The 18,853-nt window shown below is 38.3% G+C and overlaps 1 protein-coding gene across 28 annotated transcripts in view; it reads right to left on the reverse strand.

Annotated features, from left to right (window-relative positions):
* The window catches only part of EPB41L2 (erythrocyte membrane protein band 4.1 like 2), a 226,386-nt gene that overhangs the window by 131,457 nt on the left and 76,076 nt on the right, over positions 1 to 18,853 (reverse strand). For 4 of the 28 annotated variants that reach the window (XM_058307459.2, XM_058307450.2, XM_058307447.2 and 1 more), the window contains exon 1: positions 8,954 to 9,220. The exons of the other annotated variants lie outside the window; for them this stretch is intronic. The gene's annotated coding sequence lies outside the window, so the exon portion shown is untranslated. Of the gene's footprint in view, positions 1 to 8,953; positions 9,221 to 18,853 lie in introns of those variants that run through there. 28 annotated transcript variants of the gene reach the window in all.

The raw sequence follows: 18,853 nt of genomic DNA on the forward strand, positions 1-18,853 counted from the left end.
GGTATATAGAACACTTGCTGACACCCACAATCACTTGCTTATGTTCATCTCCCCAAAGAGCCTGGAGCCCAAGAAAGCATCTTGTAAAATACTCTACTGTCTTCCTTTAAAGCATCAAATGTGAGAAAAACAAATACAGCAACCCAAATATAGGAATGATTCAGTAGCCACCTAACTCTACATAACAAATACTAGGGTGATGCTTCTCAAATATATGCGTCAAATTAAAAGAAACTGATAAGGGAGTAAGATGAGCCGGGAGAGGGGGCGATGAAAAAAGTATCTGGACTGGGAGAAGAAAAAGGGAATAATAAAGACAGGTAGATTGTGCATTCTTTTCATTATAGATTTAGTGTTCTCAAGTGTTAGAAGACCTAGAAAATATTATACCCTGTATTCAAATAAATGTGAAAACATTCCACAAACTATTAGCTAGTTTATACTATCTGTACCACTGCTCTCTACCACCTGTGAGAATAAAAGCTATTTTTGAAATAAGCCAAAGCTGCCCATCCTTTATATCATACTATATCTTTCTCATTGTTTGTTTGTTTTAGGGATAAAGGACCTATAAGAAAACTATAACAGGAAGTGGATTTGGTCCAACTAACAGAGCATCTGCCTACCACATGGGAGGTCCAGGGTTCAAACCCAGGGCCTCCTAACCCATGTGGTGAGCTGGCCCACACACAGTGCTGACGCGCACAAGGAGTGCCATGCCACGAAGGGGTGTCTCCTGTGTAGGGGAGCCCCATGCACAAGGGGTGCGCCCCATAAGGAGAGCCGCCCCACATGAAGAAAAGTGCAACCTGCCCAGGAGTGGCACTGCACACACGGAGAGCTGACGCAGCAAGATGATGCAACAAAAAAAGAGACACAGATTCCCAATGCCGCCAACAAGAATACAAGTGGACACAGAAGAACACATAGCGAATGAACACAGAGAGCAGACAAACGGGGGAGTGGGGAGAGAAATAAATAAATCTTAAAAAAAAAAAAAAAAAAAGACACATAACTATTCCTAAAAAGATGTAAGCAAACATATGATCTAAATTAAACCCACACAAACAAAAAACATAAGTGGTAACCCTTTACTAGTTCAAGTCTAGGCAGAATCAGGTTTCATTCAGAGCATGCATTTCCACCATGCTTTCTTTTTTAACATAACCCAAATTCTGTCAGCTTCCCACCCTCTTCAACATGCATGTAGATGGAGGCTGCCAGCAATCATGGTAGTCTTCCTCCCCTTGGTAAGCTTCTGGGAAAAGATTTCTCTCTCTAACAAGAGTCACAAAGAAGAGGATGCCCTTTTCTGCTCTGGATATTGTACATGCAACTCCTTAAATGCTACTGCCATCTTAGATCCATAAGGCAAGAAGGCCCGAGGATAAATTGACGCTGAGTTTATCACTGGCAGACGCACAGGCAGAAGAACCAGAGAGAAGGGGACCAGCACCCTGTCATGCCACACACAGCCCAGTCCTATGTCTGAGCTGCTTCTTATGTGTGGTATAACATATTTTTCCCTACGGTTTAATGAATTTCAGTTACTTGCAGCCAAAAGCATCCTAATATGAGCCTCTGTATATTCTGAGGCAGGCATTAGAAAATAAGCCTTGGAAAACTGGGAGCCCATGTAGAACTATCTCAGCTAATTGTTCCTCTGTACTGGGTCTTATAACCTTTGTACCTAAGAGTCATGGTTGTCAAAATTTTCCATTTTTTTCAATTTTTAAAACCCTAATATTAAGTTTCAATTTTTAAAACCCTAATCTTACGTTAATATTAATGAAATAAACAATTAGTTCTTTATTCCAACAACTCAAAATAAGAAGGAAACTTTTTAAAGATCTTAGGACTCATCAAATTGTAAGATTCACTTTCTTCATATGTTGAAGAGGGGGCTGTGAAATTAGAGCTGAAGTGATAGTCTTATCTGATAAATCAAATATCTTGTGTCATTGTGAGGCCACCCTTTTGTTTGAAATCTGTGAATCTCCACCTGGCCTACTGCTGGTTGGAATCTCGACAGTATTGTCTTGGCCTACTGCTGGTTAGAATCTGGACAGTATTGTCTTGGCCTACTGCTGGTTGGAATCTGGACAGTATTGTCGCTCTCTCCCCACCCTCTGCCCCTGCATCCCTGGCACTGGATGTTTTCTATGGAAACAGAATGAACAGATTCGATTTTGAACTGGCCCTGAGGACATGAGTCAGGAGTTGTGTGGGCAAGAGGAAGGAATGGCAGTAGTTGGAAAACTGAGAATGAAGTGGTTTTTTTTTTTCTTTTTAACATTTCTTTTTATTAGCGATAAACACAGTGGAAACAAACAAAAAAAAGTATTAAGCCTCATTAAGTATTACATCAAAAAGGAGGTGGATGCCAGGCAAAGCCCTCTCTACAAACAACTATAACCCTCTCAGAAATAGATACTCTTTCTTGAGGTAAGAGCCAGACAATCAGAGGTCATACCTAAATCATTAAGGACCCCAAAAAGCTGGGTATTATTTTCATAATCATAATGCATATAAACCTTGCAATACTGAGACATTCAGAACCGTGCTGGCTCATTTATCAATTGTGTACATTGAGTTGTGAGTTCAAAAGTTGTGAGTTCAAATGCAGATGAACCGCATTTGCTCTCATTCCTTCCCTCAGGTGGCTCCTTCATTTTTTTAACAGTCAGAATTGGGCTATACTCTCTCCATGTGAGTCTAATCTTTGAATAAAATAATACGGGGGTTTGGAGATCAAATTCAGGTAGTCCAGCAACAGAGACCTTATATAATACTGCCACCAATCCAAAACACCTTCACTAGTGAATGGCCAGTGTGACAGTTTGAAGTTATTTTATGAATCACAGGAAGAAAAAGATTATGCTCTTAAACGAATTCATTCCTGTTGGTGTAGTGCCTCTTTGATTGGGCATGGCTCAAATTGGGTCCCCGCCCTCTTACGGGAGAGTTTATATTATGGAGACAGAGAGATACAGAAAAAGAAAGCCACCATTTTTTATTCTGCCATGTGAGAAAGGGCTCAAGGATGGCGTAAGCAAAAAGCTCCCAAGAGGTTGGGCCCAGCTGAAAAGATGAGCCATTTGTCTGATAGCCCACAGCTGAACTTGGGAAGAAAGTGGAGCAGCCAAAACTGAAAGAGAAGGCCCGTAAAGAGACAAAGAGTCCTATAGCTGACTGCCTACAGCCGAGCTCCAGAAAACGTAGAGCCTGGAGGGAAGGTAGGGACCTCTGCAGATATCAGTGGCCATCTTGCTCTGACATGTGGCAAGACATCAGGATCACCAGTAGCTGCCTTTGCTGAGAAAGCATCTTTGATGGTGCTTTGATATGGACATTTCACAGTGTTGGAACTGTAAGCTTTACCCTAAATAAAATTCACATTATAAAAGCCAACCCATTTCTAGTACTTTGTGTCAGCAGCCCTGTGGTAAACTAAAACAGCCAGCACCCAGCATAATGCCTTACAAATATTCGTTGAAAGAATTAAATTAGTAAATTACTACTAATTTAAGATTTTACAATCATTAACAACATGTTCTGAGCCCCCACGCCAATGAATTTCACCAACTTTCAGGGTGTGGGTTGTGTCTGTCTTAACACCTTCTTTCAAAAAAAAAAAAAAATGTTTGAGCACTTTCATACAATATGCAGCAACACCAAGCAATATGGATGAAAGAAATACTCTCTCAGACTAGTGCAGGACATAGATAGCAAGATTAGCATTAATATTTATTCAAACTTGTCACTGATTCAGAAACTTGAAATTTTCAAACTGCCAGTTTGAAAAGCCACCACAGTTTTCATAAGAAAACTACTACTGCCATCTCCTCAGGAAGTCACACAATGGCCTTTCATGGGAAAGGCTAAACATCCATAAAATACAAATAGGAATGATGCTTTTTTTAAAGAGCAGCACTTAATTCTCATTCTCAACCTTATTTACTAGACATTTTTGTCCTCTAGCTAAATTCAAGCAACTTGAATAAAAAGCCAAATAAAGTAATCCTGATTATAATGTTCCTCAACATCAAAATTTCAAGCCAAACTTCATTTTTAAATTGATTAGGCTGGCCAAAAACTCAACAAGGAAAAAAGTAGACGAGTTGAGAGTTCACTGAAAAACAAGCACAAGCGACATATAAACAGACGAAAAGATGCTCATCATAGTCACCATAAAAGAAATGCAAGCTAAAAATCTCAGAATGGAAAAATCCATCAGTGTAATCATGCAATCACTGAGCAAGGGTATGGGAGCAAAGGCATTCTGAAAGAATTACTGGTAGAAAAGCCAATTGGTACAAGCTCAAAGGAAGTCAAATTGACAACAACTATTAAAATTGCAAATACATATTTATATTAACTGAGTAATTCCACTTCTGAGAATGCATCCTACAAATACATTTGCACACATGCAACACCATTATGTATAAGGTGATTCACTACAACACTGCTTGGTAATAGCAAAAAGGTCAATGTTCATCATGGGGAACATTATACCATATTCACACAACAGAATTCTAAGGAGCTGTCAAGGAAAAGAAAAACAAGGAAGGTTCCCACTCCAGATACAGAAATGTATTTCCAAGGTACACTGTTAGGTACAAAAGCAAGATTCAGAACAGAACATACAAGATATTAAGTTATAGGACAAAACACAGTGTGGGGAAGTTATAAATATGTGAATACACAATATGTGGATAAACACATGCATATTTGCCTGTCTGTGCAAAAAGAAACAATGGAGGCATATAGAATAGTGACAGTGATCATGGGGAATGGTAGAAGGAACCTGCTGGAAGAGGTCCAGAGGTGTTGATATGGAAGATGTTTTACCAGGTGGAAGTTTTGTAAAAACTGAAGCACTTGCACACGTTTTTCAGCAGATCAGCATTCATGCAGAGATACCTTATGCATTTAAGTGAACCCAGCTTGGCTGGTTTGCTTTCTTGGAGACAACTTGAAAGCCACAAGTGACTGGCGGGGTACCACCCTGCTCTGCCACATAGCTCTGATCACACAAATGAAAAGCAGCAAAAGTGAGTACAGAAATCTTCCAGTCTACTGCTTGGCCAGTAGCATTAAGATGGCCTAAAGTAAAGCTAATTTCCTGCCATATGAAATTTAAGACTATCTCTACATCCTCAAAGAAAGTGATTGCTGCCAGCCTCCAATTTAGCACACTTTATAAACCTATCCCTAACCCCACAGACAGCTCTTTTAAAGTAGTATAAGCACAATCCTAAGATTTTAAGAGCAGACAACTTTTTACTAAGAAGTATATCAATTCTTAATTTAAAAAAAAAAAAAATACACAGTTCCTAAGAAAACCCTGCTAGTATTTTATTCTTTCCCCCTCATAGTGGAGTTGAAACAAAAAGGTTTCTTTCACTAACAATAATACTAGTGCATACACAGCTGGGTCAAAAGAATTATTCCTATTTTCTGTTGGGATACTGAGAACAGGGCACTTGAAACAGATTTCTCTGAAACTTGGGGACATCTATTAAAGGCAGGGTAAAACAAAATGGGAAGATTTTTATTAAATTTCTCGTCTGGTCACACATAATCCCCAATCTTTTCTAGCAATTCCCCTCATTTAGAGAGGAAAGCAATGACAAAACTGTCCTGACAAGCACCAGGATGTTGTCATGTTTCCTGTCCACACCCCTTCCCTGTCCCACATCTGCTCCTATGCTCACACGAGGAGGGCAAAATTCTGTCAGATGAAAAACCACTTGTTCATAGTAGAGTGTGAAAAACATCTGTGGCTTCTCGATGGATGTCTCTGTGATGTTCCTGGCATTTGGGGAACATTTATTGGACCATCATCATACAATGCTCTGTGGAAAAGAAAAATGTGCTAATGTACAGTTTCGCCCAGGGACATCCTAACTAGGATCAAAACAGAGCAGAGCCAAGGCCAACAATCTCCCCTGGTCATGAGAGATAGCAGGGAAGATACTACCCTATGCATAGGATGTTATACTACCTTATGCATAGGATCGCTGCTCCAGTTCCATCATTAAACTCATGCCCACCTGGTATTGAGTGGCCATCTACAAAATATAGTCAGCACATGCTCCACAAAATATGCTGTCTGTAGCTCCAAGCAGGGCACTTACGACAAGCAGGGCAAGACTGCACTTAGATATATTTGGTCAGTTAAAACCCCATGTATATCCTATACAATCACTTCAGCAATAATAGCTGAAATATCTTTAAATGTGACATACCACAGAACAGAAGTTTATTCTTTTAAATTAGAAATGGAGGGTAAGGTCAGATTTTTTTTATTATTTAGGAGGTACCAGTAATTGAACCCAGGACCTCAGTATCTGGGAAGCCAAGTGTTCAACCACTGAGCTACATCCACTCCCCAACAAGAGTCTGTCTGTCTGTCTAAGAGATACAAGAAATCAAACCCAGGACCTCGTACAATGGGAAGCAGGTACACAACCATCTTGAGCTACATCCACTTCCCAAGTCAGATTTTAACAGAACGTATAAATCTTTGCTTTTCCAAAATAAAGAGAGAAATGGGAAAGACCCTTTCATAATTCGTTACTAGGATTTTAGCTCATTAGGAAGGGATGAACAGCACATTTCTGTATTTTCTTCCATTTCATACTCTCCTCTATGCTAGGACATTCCCTTTGCAGCTAGAGAAGGGGGGGCGGGGGAAGTTAAATAAGAAACAAATAAGCTTTCTCATTTAAGCTGGGGTCTGGAAAGAACACAGAGGTCATGAAAGAAAAGGAAAGGAGCATAAAGTTATTTTAATTCTGTAACTTTATGGGTCAAATATACCATATGACTCAACTCAATATAATACTAATTTTTTGACCCAGTCTCTCAATTCCGCAGATAAAACGTAACAGCATTTGTTCAGGACGCTCTTCCCAAATAAGCTAACGACAAATCCACCAAGGTTAACTGCACAGCATAAATGGACAGGCTGCAGACGCTGCACTTTAATAAGTCGTAAGACAAAAGCTTGTCAGAGTCAATCAACTCCCCACACTCTGACAAGTCTACCAGGCTGGAGCCCACGCTGAGCTCACACTTTCAAATCCTCTTCTCCATAAGCTTTGGCGTGCCGCTGTTGACAGCCATAAATACCTAAACGTTATCAAAATCATATAATTCACTTTTAAAGTGTTGGTGGTCATTAGCTTTCTGCTGTTTTATACATTATGGCACCACCAAAGAGTTTTACATATACCAGCAAAAGATGAGGCTCAAAGCGGGATGAGTTTTCTAGCTCAGGTAAGCAGATCTGAACACTGGCGCCAGCCCATTGGTCAGTCAGCAGATGGCAGAGTGTTAGCAATAGGGCCCCCCAAGCCCGGCATGAGAGGAGCAGCTGGCCTGGGAAAAGCTGTAACTGCAATGGAATTACAGACATGCCACTTGGAATGCTATAAAATATTTTTCAAAATGTGCTAAAAGAATAAAAAAGAAAAGTATTTCTATTCTGAGTATTAGTTTAGTTCAAAACGACCTTACTACTTAGTAAGAGCTTTAAAGAATGTTTTAAATGGTGGTGGCTTAGAAAAGTTTTCACTTGAGCTAAATGTATTTGTTTTCTTGAAGGTAAGATACTCAAAGCTGGGCAAACATGATTTGGTAGAGAAGCCTGCTGATACCATGTCAGGTACTCAACCTTCAAAGTCCATCAAAAAAATCCAAGCAAAACTAATGTCAAACTTAAAATTTTACTTTGCCACCTAATATCAATGTCAAAATTTACCTTTCCAACACTGTGATCCAGTGATGATGTTAAACTGTGGCCCATTCGTGGATCTTATAATCTGAACAGGAATACTACAGAGCAGAGGAAGGGTAAGGGAGGAGTACTGGCTGTCTAAGTGATCATCAGCTAAACACAGTTCTCATTTTTTCAGTTACCACATCCAAGTTGCCAATAACTTGGAAGAGACAGTTCTTTGTGGGGACAAAAAAAAAAATAGGAAACAAACTTTCCAAGTACACATATGCCCAGAAAAATAGTCATTACTCCTGTGGTGCAGGAACATTACCTGCAGGATCAACAATGATGAAGGAAATTACAGTGATCATCTGCAAATTACAGTAGTACCACTTCTCATTCTGTTAGAAAGTAGTATCAAAACAAGGATCTATTTGAAGAAAAGTTGTTAGACTGGCAGATCGTATAAAGAAAAAGGAAGTTTTTTTCTCAACACAATGGATTAATTATTCAGCAACAAAAGATGCTGATCCCACTATGACCTATCCTTAATCAATATTTTCTTAGGTGCAGCAATCTCAAAACAACACATATTTCTCGATAACTTTTAATGGCCACTCATCAGCAGGCACTAAAAGATGCAGATTTAAATCCCGGACAGCTAGAGTACAGGTTCTGTTAAATCAGAAAAGTTAGCATGAAAATGGAGCATTTTATAAAGCAATGAAATTAAAATCTGCCATCCTTTAATGTGTTAAAAAAAAAAAATGACTGTATACTATTCATCTTAAATAGTCTTCACTGGGCCTTAGGATATAATTAACATCATAGAGAATATATTAAAACTGAAGAAATTAATTGTGAAACAGGCAAGACGAATAAAATCAACCTACTAGCTTGATTATCCTCATAGGTCAAGCCTGAGAAAGTTTTATGTTAAAGATAACCTGAAATATTCAACATTTGTCTAAGAATGCAAGCAAGTGGTCTAAAACAACTCTGGCCACTAAAAAAAATCATATTTTCGTTAAAATGTAACTGGACATATTCCCTAGCCAAACACTACATATATCCAAATTCCAGCTACTCAGTACATTAGTATTTTTCAAATCCTCGGTCCCCTGTATATTTAATCATAGCCTCAACAGCAAAGTTTCTTCAAATGCAAAAACAAAGTTATGCCACCACAATAGAAAGCTCCTCAAACTTTCCCCACAAAATACTTACGCAGTTTCTAAGGGCATCAAGGCAGCTGTCTGCTGTTCCCTGTCAGAGGACTGTGGAAGACAGAAGAAAATCCAGCGTCCCCAAGCTTAACGAACAAGACCGGCCCCACCCAAGCCAGACCCTGCTGGAGAAGGGCATGCTCAGTAGGAGAGCCCAGTTTGGTTCCAAGTCACTTCACTCCTCAGCTACAAAATGCACATGGGTCAAGGGGACACCCTCATCTTCCTGCTGCCTATTCTACCCACTAAGTGAAGAACCCTTCTACATAAAGAACAGTGTTACTAATACAACCATAATTCTTTTACCATCATTTTTGTAGTTCTGCTACTGTGAGAATTTTTTTCCCCATTTAAAATTAAGATTTCGTGTGTATGGTTTTGCTTTGGGACCCCACCCCCTGGCTTTGTTTTTATTTGTCATTTTAATCCATCCTATTAATAGTCATCAAAAGTACATGTAATTAAGATACAGTCTAACCATTTTTTACTAATAACTGCTATAAACTTATAGTAGTTCAGATGTAGAAAAACCATGTAAATGCAATCCAGTTTCCAATATAAAAAGTGAAATATCTATTTTGATTCATTTGTAATTAGTTCTGCTTTGATTTTATTTTTGTCATTTTAATCCACCCTACTAATAATCACCTAATAGTCACTACTAATAATAAATGTAACAAGATGTAGTTTAATCATCTTTATCAACTATTATAAACTCAATGATTTTTCAGATGTAGAAAAATAAGGCATATGCAGTCTGGTTTTCAGTATATAATAGTGAAATATCTCTTCGATTTAATTGTAAAAGAACCTGCTGGTTTTAACCTAGATTGTATAGGTACTACGTTACAGTGATAAAGTTGATAAAGTCCTATTTTATATGCCATCCTAAACTGAGAAACGATTGACACAGAAATTAATCCTATATCACTATTAACCAATCTGGCTTATGAATGCAAACACATAAGGAAGCAAACTAAATGTGAAAGTCACTAAAGGAAACTGTTAATTCTAAGATTCAGGTCATAGAGATCGGACAACTCATTTTCCTTAACTCTATAGTACGAGTCTCCTTTCCCCATTACATTTTCATAATTTAAATTACATTTTTTCCCGCTTATATATTTACATTAATGGTTCAGGTCTGAGATGGTCAGACTGTGGATTACAGGTATAGATTTTTACAACCTCATCTGCTACCATACTGCTCTCCATTAAACAGCTCTTAAGTCAATAAGTAATTATCTGTTCATATTTACCTACAGAAAAATCTTCAAAAATTAGTATGCTTTAATCACATACAAACACACACACAAAAAAACACCACTTTAAACAAGATGTCACCTGTACCAACAGCTTGCAGAGAAAGTATAAGGGTTGCAATATCAGAAGACTTGCGGGTTTTAGGAACATCTCTAAAGAGATTAATCTCTGAATGAAGATGAGAAAATATAAAAGTAAAAGTCAATCTACATAATGGAAACAAACATCACTATCTGCCTCAAAGTTTTCACTGGTTCACAATGAGCAATTTGGTGAGTTTTTTTGTACAGCCAGTTTTACCCAATTCAGGGCATTACCCTTTATTAAGATTATGTTCTTCATACATGTTTTAATGTTAAATGTACCTTTTAATAAATACTACTGGTGGTGCACATGGCAGATTTGCTTGAATATGCTTACTTGGGAAAATACCAGCTCCAAACATTTTCCTCAAATGTATTGCTTCTTGGAATCCAGACACCTGAGAATTACTGGCCCATGGTCCTGGATCCAGTGAAGAGGACGCTATGGCTCGGCAAACTCCATCTCAGGCATCTCTCATCACCCCTGTGCTCCAGTCATCTTGTCTTACTCTCTCACCCGGGCCATGAACCCCAAGCTACTGCTGCATCTCTGCATGTTTCAAATAAAAGAGCCTGCTTGTGAGAGACACCTGGTGCATGTGGTACAAATCAAGACAGTGAGCTATTTTGTAGGACTATGATTTGCAAACAGAGCAAGCCCTTTTACCTACTTTTATTATACAGGGGATAAAAAGATTAGACTACCACAACTCAGAGAAATTAAATGAGTTCCAAAACTTATATACCAGTAAGGTAAAGCCAGAATTTATACCCAGGTTGGTCTGGATTCAAAGCCAAGACACTTTTCCACGAAGGTCATAACCACTTCCACTTCAACTTCTATTTTACCACCCTTGTTTTCCAAATGAGAAAACTGAATCCAGAAAGCAAAATGACTTTTATACAAGTCGTACAAGTTACCCAGTGAGTTACTGGCAGAGAAGTATGTGAACCAGGTCCTGCATCATTTAAACTATTCATTTCAAGTAAGGTTTTAAACACATCCGTGTGAACAAAATATGTAAGATGAAACACCCACAGATGTCTTAATATAAAAAACTTTTAATATGCATTTATATCTATTACATCTGTCTTGGGCAGATACAAAAATGTCATCTTTTGGCATTATCTCCAGTTATTACATTAAAAAGGGATATTAGAAATTGGGCCTCAGAACACTATTTTTTAAATATTCAAGGAGTGGGTTGGGTATGGTAGGGAAATATTTTTTCTTTATTTGTGTATGTGAGTTTGTATATTAATGTAGATCCAGTAATGCAATTTCTTGGCTTTTAAAAATTGCCCTACCTCCTGGCTTAAGGGACAGGAAATGGAAACGAATAAGAGGTAAAGGACTTAATTTGATCGGTCACTCAAAGCTACAAAACCATGAGACAAACTCTAAGCAGAAAAATAAAATCACAAGTGTTACAAAAAAGGCAATAAGTAAGCCTTTCACAGCTTTCCCAACTCTATTCATCATCTGAAAAACAATCATCAGCCCCATCCAGAGAAAAGCAGACAACACAATTTCTAGCATAACCCTAAAATAACCTTGAAAGTACGGGAGGGGAGGGGCGGGAATCTCTTTTTTTTTAGTCTTCTGATTTTATAGAGATTCAATTTTTCAAACTACCAATTACTATGCAAATTTCTATTTCCTGAACAAACATGGAGAAAAGCTTTATGACTCTTACATATAGGATAATAAACTTTAACTGGTCTATACAATTTTCTAACAGCACACATTTCATTGGATCACTGCTATTGATATGTCTAATGACAGCAGGAATGAACAAAAGAAAACTACACTACTTCCATGGTTCCCACTATCTAATTCTCTTGATTACAGTCTACTTTAAGATCACAATTTAAATTTTCTCAGGCTCCAAATCCAGAATTTGCACAGCCACACATGAATCAAAGTTTCTTCCGTACATCTTAGCAATGTTAGACTCATGTTAAATCACATTAAATTATGTAATATTAGAAAGTGGTATAGATTTAAAGAATACACTATATGACCACAGATTTCACAGGAGTGTGGAGGGAGAGTGGAAGCAGGTAAAGGGGCAGAAAAAGGATTGTGGGGCAGAGGGTGTTTTGAAAACATCTAAAAAGTGTTAGGACAGAGCTTTTAATAACCTCCTCTTTTTTTTTTAAATTAACTTCCAAAGTCAAAAGCATCACTTCTAGAATTACAGAATCAGACCAGTATATTAATCCAGCAGCATTTTAAAACATATTATTTTTCCTTCCGCTTAAGTTTAAGAAACATTTGCTGAGTTCCTCCTTTGGACCAGGTCTAGGTCCCTTAGGACTGGAAGGTTCTTCCCTATACCAGTCGTCAGGGAGGTTCACAGTCTAGCAGAGAAGACAGACACATAAGCAACGAAAGTTACACCACGTGTGAAAGGACCATAGCAACTACAAGAAAAGCACCGCAGAAGTGGTCAACTTCACTTAGAGAGGTCAAGGAACGCTGTGTAGGCATATAAGAACAGGGCCCACTTCATTCACACTAAATAAACAGATGCTACTGCTGATAATATGGTACCATAACCAACCTGCTTTAAGGATTAGAGAAATAAAAGCACTTGTCCTTTTCATGCAAAGCAGGCACAAAGATTTTGCTAGCACCTGTGCAACACCCTACATATGATTGAGCAAATGAGATTTTTATAGAATCAGGAAGTTTCGAACCAAAAGAGGTCTCATCGTCCATATACCTCCAGCCCTTGCCTTTCACATGGGGAACCTGGGTCCAGAAGTTAGGTGACCTGTCCAGGTTGTACAGCAAGTCAGTCACAGAACCCAGGCTAGATGTCAGATTCTGGCTAATTCCAAGAGCCTTTTTCTATAGCAGACCACCCTGCTTGGATGAGGATAGGAGACAAACACTGATAAGGAGAAAAGAGAACAGAGAGGCTCTCTATCCTGTCCAGGAGCTGGAAGAAACAAAACAATCCCAAAACTGGGAGTTCCCCAGCTCTGCACCAACCTCTGGATCCAAGAAGAACACTATACCCAGCCATCTCCCCAAAAAATATGTTTCCAAAAATAAAGAGGTCTTTTCCAAGAAATTACCTACTTTCCCATTCTGAAACAACACTAAATTTATTTTCAAACAGCCTGGATAAGGCCCCATGTTGCCACCAAGCTAAGTCGGCTAAGAACCAGCAAATACCCTGCTTATACAACAAAGTTGTTGAAAGGATCAGAGGAGAAGCACAGTGAAGGTCCTGGCAGACTGCAAAGCACTACATAAACGCAGGTTACTATTCAACACAAAATTTCAAGTCAAAAAATTCATCAAGGCTTTTCCATAAAAATGCTTGAATGTATCATTCAACAATAACTGCATGTTATCTTTAAAAATCAAACCTGAACATACTCCATTTATCTATTTTTTCTCAATTTTTGTAAGGGAAACGGTCCTATCCCATAACCCCATAACTTCCATTCTCCTTTCTTTTCTCTCCTGTCTGTTAAAACAGCCACAACTGCTCCAAGAGGCCCTGCTTCTTGGAGCCCTATAAACACCACATTCCAACACAAGGCTCTTACTAAAAACACGGTTTATAAAGTTGCACACTGCTTCTAAGTACATAAGTAGTATACAGCTCTGCCTTGACCTTAGCGTTGTTCGACCCCTCTGGGGCCCCCTCCTCACTTCACCTGACCTGATCTTCCATCCGCCAGCTGTATGCTGTCTGCACTAATTGGGGTCCTTGTCTGTGAACCTGGGGTACTTCCATCCTTCCCAGCTTTATGAGCTCTACAGTTTGAAACTATAGTTTCACCTATTTCTTTTACTTTGACCTTTAAAATTTACTCCGTAACCAGAATTCTGAAAGAATACCCTAACTACGAGTGCTAAAATGTCCACAATCCACAGCCCCCACCCACCCAACACAATAAACCAAAAATATTCAGCATACTCAACCTCACCTTTGCCCATGAGATCTCGATTATAATTCGATACTTTTAAGTTTTTCTAAAATCCATTCACCCAATGAAGAAATTGCTCTTTGTCTACTGGGAATATAGACCTTTGCAAAACCCAGGCTCCCCACAATGTGAGGAAGGAGCATTTAAATAAATAACTATACTACAAGGACAATAAGAGCTATAATATAAGGATAAAAATGTGCTACATGAACAATTTAACAGTAACTGACTTGGTGGGAGAGGAATGCTTCCCAAGGTGACATTTTGAGCTGACCTTGAAGAATAAATAGGAGCTTACTGGGTAGATGATAAGTGAGTATAAGTACACTCCTCACAGTGGGAACAGTAAGTGAAGGGCACAGAATCACAAAAGATAAATGTACTGCAGAGAACGGTAAGTCCCTCTTCCGCATGGAACACAGGGTGGGAAGTGATGGCGATGGGACAAGAAAGGGAGGCGGCAGCCAAATAAAGAGCAATCGGTATGCAAAGCTCAGATGTTTTGACTCTATCTTGCAGGCAAGAGAAAATGCTATTAATTTTGCATTTCTGAAAGATTATGTGAGAACTAGTGACACAAAGAATGGAAGCTAGTTAAGATGCTGCTCCAGTGACACAAGATGAAGTAAAGAAATATTTAGTAGATGAAATGGGCAGGACTTGATAAAATGAATTGGACTGCAGGAGTAAAGGCAAGCAAATTTCTCAGGTTCCTGGTAGTCAAAGATGGTGGTGCCATTAACCTAGAGAGGGACTTTAGAAAAGGGTATGAAAGAGGGATAAAGGAAGCCAAGACTTCCATTTAGTATACCTTAGGTCTGAAGTGTCTGTCTGTGAGACAGAGAGGTGGAAAATCAGGAAGCTGGTCGGAAAGCTGTGGCTAAATGACAGAGTATGAGTTTCCATGATGATTAGGAATTACTTGGTCAATCAGTATTATTTGGAGCCTGGGAGTTGATTGAAACCCAAAGCAAAGGAAACATTAAAGAAAATGCTCATAAATTCACAGGCAGAGAGCAAGGAACCCATGAGGAGGGTGGGAAAGACCAGCCTCTGAGGAAGAAAGCAAACCAGGGAAGCAGGGCCAAGAGAGCAGACCATGCTGGGAGGAGCAGCCAACAGGGCAAGGGCAGACGCCTCACGGGCCGCCAGAGTATGGGGTGTCGTGGAAGATTGCTGGAAACCACAAAGAGCAAGTTCAGTGGACAGTGGCAGAAACTCAAGTTGCGGAGGAAAAATTTTGAAGAGAGTGAAAGGCAAGATGTAACAAGAGTGAATAACTCTAGTTGATCAGCGAAGAAAAGGCTTGAGAAAGGGAAAGTAAAAAGAAAAAGAAGTGTACAGTTCAAGGACGATGTTTACAGGAGATGTTTTGGTTGTTTCATTTGGTGCTGCCTTTTGGTGGGACAGACAAAAGGGAAGGGTGAATACACGAAGGGGAAATGGATAGCATGCAGTTCAGAAGAGATGGAAGGAAAAAAGGAGTAAACCCACAAGGAGTTCAACATCGTAAAGGGCACCTCTTCCCAAGAGATCACAATGAAGTGATCAGAAAGGCACACAGCTGGGAAAGGAAGGGGATGGGAGCAGATCTGAACCCTGCTCTCTATCCCACATAGCTTTGATAACTTTAGAGCATTTAAAGGAGTGGGGGGGGGGGGGAGGTGGAGAAAATAAAGCTAAGGAGAAAGGGAGAGATTTTGGAGAAAATATGGTCAATCTCCTGGCAACATATGGTTCAAAACAAATTAAGTGAACAGTTTTTTAACCTGGGAAGTCACTGGTCTTTTAAACTATTCAAACATAGGGTACGGGATTCCCTGAATAATCTTCTACCTTCTAGTACACTAACCTGACTTGTAATTCAATATCTGTTAAATTACACAGAAGAACTTAAATCAGTGCCATCTTCCTGCCAGTATAGGGGCAGAAAAGAAGAAATAACAAAGTACAACAAGACTTGGGGAGCAGTGTTTTGTTTTGATCCTCAGTGTGTTCCAAGGGCTTGGCCAAATTTATTTTGTGAGATAGAGTAACTATAACTGTAATTCCTATTCAATTCTCAATCTGTGTCTCCATAAAATGTCAATTTAAAAGACAAGATACTGGAGATCACCATCACCACCAGAGCCCCATAAGAACATGTGAAAGGTTATAAACAAAACTCCTTTCATAGAGTTGAATCTTTTCCAGGGTGGGCCTTTAAGGCATTCGGACAGTGCACACAAATACTATCTCTGGAACAAAACCAAAAGGCACAGCTGCAAGACATCTTCCACTGAAGTTGTAAATGACTCAATAGCACTCTTCCTTTGAGGCAGGAGAGTTTATAAAAACCAGAAGCAGAGCTATTTCCCCTACAAACTGCTCTGTGGAACTGCTTTCTCCTTTATCCAAATTGCAGCTTTGTTAAAAAATAGACAGCATAGCCACTATAACTTCATAGTAAATCTGTAGAAGAAAATATAAATAAAACTTGAACCAAGTACCTATATATGGTTTTCATTAAGAAAACCCCAACTGAACCAAAACTAACCTAAAATACATGAAGATACACATTTTTTAAATTACAATCCATCACCATCACGAACAGGAAACTTGGATTTACATTAGCAGAATTTTTGTTCAAACCTCTAAGGAATAACACTGACCAAAAAATATTAGATGAATACTAAATTAATTTGAATTTTAATTTAAGCTTATGATATCTGGATATTTATGATAGCTGAGAATAAAAAAATCAAAGCCATTTCAAAATCAATTAGAACGTAGGAAAGTCACGTCAGGTTTTACGTCATTGCTTTATTTTGTGATGCTTTTGCTGCAGTAATTTTGACTACATTTCTATAGCAACATCAACAAATAGTTTTATACAAATACTTCTTCTGCAGACAAGATGAAAACCAATAACCACTTCTTTGGTTTATTTCTATTAAAGCTTCCAACATAAAATCAACTTTCATAAACTTCATTCCAGATACTTCAAAACCTAAAGCTGAAATATTTAACAGTTGCAATTAACCACAAGTGTCAGAAATTTTCAAATTCTTCAGATGGGAAGTTAATGACATGGAAAGTATAATTCTGTCTCTGACAAAAATTCATTCTGAACAACAAAAAATACAATAGAGAGAAATAAATCAAAGTAATTAGAAACAAATGACTTATTTGGAAAATTATCTAAATTCTAGAGAAACAGAACATGGAAAACTTTGTGCCAAAAAAGAAAGAATTCTGTTTTCTAAAGCCAAGAGATAAGAAAATTTCTCTGCGTAAGTTTCAGACACACCTTTAAAACCTCATTTGTTAGTACTATTGTTTTGAAGTAAAAATAAATATTAATACTAACAGGCCTATTTTGTGAGCAAGCTCTCAGCTGAGGGCTTAATATCCTCATTCACATCTCAAAAAAATCTCTGCACAGCAAGTATTATCAAGTTCATTTTATATGTGAAGAAAATGAGACTTAAACAAATTAAACCATTTTCCTTAATAATCATGGAATGCAAAACAGAACAGTGATTATCAATCCTGGAGATGGGCAAACCTGCATATATGAATCCTGCCTCAATCACTTAACAGCTATATAGGATATAGATATCTGATTTGAATCCAATTCTATTTTATGTGAAATCTGCTCTTGACATTATCCCATGAGGGCAACCTCCCAGCTATACCTCACCAAACTCTAACAAAGTCGCCTTTACATAAACAGTCTGATCTATCTATGTCTCACATTTGCATGTGGACTTTATTATATACATTAGGATTTATGGGCTTCTACTCTAATACATTTTCTCCAATTTGTCTGAAACACATAATTTTAACTGTGAAACACAACTGAAAATTGTGCATCTATCTTTCAAACACATACACAGATACATCAACACTTACCTGCCATTTAATATTAATGGCTAGATATACCACACCATGCCTTCCTTCAAAGCACTAGAACTATTTGGGGATATTTGAGAAGCCCAAATGAAAGGAACATATAAAGCTGTGGGTTAACTTTAAATACATGAAAAGGGCAATATGCCTATAGGTACCAAAAACACATAGAACAAGATTTCCCATACAGTTCTGATTTCAAATACTCTTTCCCACTTCTCCTTAAGTAAACTCACAGTCTAGAGTTTTGTTTTGTTTTGTTTTTGACTGAGAAAAAATACTAACCAGATTCAGAGGTTTGGGTTCTAAAGATTTCTGCAGACTAGTGTGGTAAACAGATGAAACTTGAACAGAACTTTGAAAGAAAGGTGGAAAGAGGGAAAAAGGACACTCAGTATAGGTGGGGAACACAGGCAATCATGCACAAGATGTTCTGGGGGATCAAGGAGAGGGGGAGGTGGTGGGCAGGGCAGTTAGTTTACCACTGACTAGATCAAAAAATACAACACTTGTATATATAGAGGTAACACTAAAATATGATAGCTGGCAAGACTGTCAGAGCTTCCAAGAATTTTGGGTTAACACATACAGGTGAGGAGATCCCCTGAAGATATTGGAGGTTTTTTTCCATACTTTATGGATATATAATTCACGTATCATTCAATTCACCTACTTAAAGAATACAATTCAATGGTGTTTAGTATAGTCAGAGT

This window comes from Dasypus novemcinctus, chromosome 11 (genome assembly GCF_030445035.2).
Source record: "Dasypus novemcinctus isolate mDasNov1 chromosome 11, mDasNov1.1.hap2, whole genome shotgun sequence".
Taxonomy (NCBI): domain Eukaryota; kingdom Metazoa; phylum Chordata; class Mammalia; order Cingulata; family Dasypodidae; genus Dasypus; species Dasypus novemcinctus.